The sequence below is a fragment of the Excalfactoria chinensis genome, chromosome Z (genome assembly GCF_039878825.1).
Source record: "Excalfactoria chinensis isolate bCotChi1 chromosome Z, bCotChi1.hap2, whole genome shotgun sequence".
NCBI classification, from domain to species: domain Eukaryota; kingdom Metazoa; phylum Chordata; class Aves; order Galliformes; family Phasianidae; genus Excalfactoria; species Excalfactoria chinensis.
In genome coordinates this window covers 43,588,808-43,591,050 of record NC_092857.1, presented here as the reverse complement: position 1 = coordinate 43,591,050, position 2,243 = coordinate 43,588,808, and the positions used below count along the sequence as shown (strand labels likewise).

The 2,243-nt window shown below is 41.6% G+C and overlaps 1 protein-coding gene across 1 annotated transcript in view; it reads left to right on the top strand.

Annotated features, from left to right (window-relative positions):
• LOC140264656 (protein Hook homolog 3-like) overlaps window positions 1-2,243 on the top strand; it is a 71,908-nt gene that overhangs the window by 3,126 nt on the left and 66,539 nt on the right.

The following is a 2,243-nucleotide window of genomic DNA, read 5'->3' as shown; positions in this document are numbered from 1 at the left end:
CGCCCGGCCTACGGCTTTCTGTCCGTCTGCGTTTCTTCCTTTTTTTTTTTTTTTTTTTTTTTTTTTTTTTTTTTTTTTTTTTTTTTTGTTTGTTTGTTTGTTTTTTGCCTGGCTTTTCTCCCAGGTCCCATAATGATTCTCAGGAAACTGCTCATTTAGAAGGGAAAACAGAGTTGTTTTAATTACAGTTTATGCATACCTCAGGTGGCCACTCTCCTCCATTGTGCCAGAGAAGGTGGCTGTTGTTAAGAACTGGTTTAACCTCCCGGATTGCTTGCTTCACATTGCATTTGTGCAGAGGTACTTGAACTGGTTGGTCTGTTTTTTAAGTAGAGCAGATAAGGCTTTCCACAGGTCTAAGAACCTGTTCAGCCAACACTGACTGTTCGGTGGCTTAGGCACAGGTGAGTTGAAACTGCTCCTCCCTCTGCCAACTCATGATTTTAATAACTGAGAGTGTCCCTCAAGTCTTCCCCCATGCACGGCTGATGTTCCTTTTCTGGTATCTTTAAGCTAGAACAAACTGCTTACCTGTGAGTGTGCTTTGTTCTTTACTATTTCACCCCACTGCCTTTTACCTCTCCACGAGCTTTGTGGCATGGGTTCCTGGATAATTTTTGTGCAGGACGTTAAGCTGAGAGGGCTTTTGCTTCCTTCCATTTCAGCAGATGACCATGATGAGGCAGCTAGGGCAGTAGTACCTCAGGCGAAGATGAGTGAAGGACAGGAGCCCCACTACTGACATCTCAAAGCTGATATTTATGCTTGAGTGGTGTTTGCAGGCTGCTGTAATTGCAGAACTGTTACCCGACCAAAAATCTCCCAGAAGCCTCTCCCGAGACTATTCTAGGCTCTGTGGTATAGTTATCCAGGCAGTAGTGCAGCCAGTGATGTTTAGAAAAACATGGCAGCGTAGTAAGCCTAAAGTGAGTTTAAGATTGTTTCAGCATATCTTAATGCAGATTCACAACATTATTTTTTTTTTTTTCCCTCTTTAAAACTTGTGACTAGTTCACAGATGACTATCTGGATTGTTTTGCTTTGTGTTCAGTGCTAGGAATCCTTTTCACTCAGATGCATCACTGAGTCATGTCTTGAAACATGGAGAGCTGTCAAATGAGTGTGTGGCGGTTGCACTGTGATGCGCCAGTGTCTGAAATCATTGTGGTGTCTACGGGCTTTCTGGCATGTAATTTGATAAATTTTCCTTTTTAACATAGGAATAAGGTCTGATATTGGAAAGGCCGCTTAGCATTGGTGTACAAACAGCACCACAGCACCATTCTTCGAGGAGGTCATTGCTGTGAATTTTCTTTCTTTCATGTTCTTAGGTAACTTATTTTGCCATATGCTGCCTTCACCAAGTTGCCAGCTTTCTGTCTTGCCTGCTTTTGCTTTCTCTTCCAACCCTCAGGGCCAAGCATAGTGTTCCTGGTAAATATGTTAAAGCATTATGATGCTTGAATTTTGTAAATGCTGTACGGGACCATTGGTTTGGCTTTCTCACACTTAAAAATACATCTGGCCATTTACATGGTGTCTGTTCTCTGATCTTTCCCTGTTTTGTCTGGACAGTCTTCTCAGTACTGTGTATCTGTCTTCTGTGCAGTGCCTTATCTCCAGCTGGAAGCGTCTGCAAGTCCTGAATTAGAGATTTTTACTCTTCAAGAAGGCTGCTTGTAAATGTTGTTTGGGCCCTTTTTACAAAGAGGACCAGTGCTACCAGAATTTGCTAGTGAAAATGTGTTTTCCATTCCTGTTCAATTATGTCTCCTTTTTGAAATATGCTGTTCTCGATCCTTGCTTATTTATGCTTTTAAGAACTCATCTGATTTCTTGTGGCTACAAAGATTGTAGGAAACTAGTTAAGCCTGTGTGAATTCTTTCAATCCTTAATCACTGACCAAAAAGTTCTAGGGTTTCATTTCCCTGTGATGATACTATTACATCAGCAATTCTTACCTGTTGAAGAAAAATCATCAGATTTCCGTAGTGGCTGATTGTGCTGGTGATGACAGCAGGTGAAGAAAGTAATTGGAATATGTTAGTGTTCAGAGAGAAGAAAACACTGAGTTTGCCAGCATTTGTGGAACGTAGGTGAAGGTATATGGCACAGTGCCTGCATCTGCTGCAAGAGACCAGTAGATTAAGTGCCTTTATTATTTTTAGTGGCCTCTAAGTAGGATGACAGAGTTTGCTGTTCCACTCTTTTAGGCACTGTTATCTGAAAGGCTGATATTATG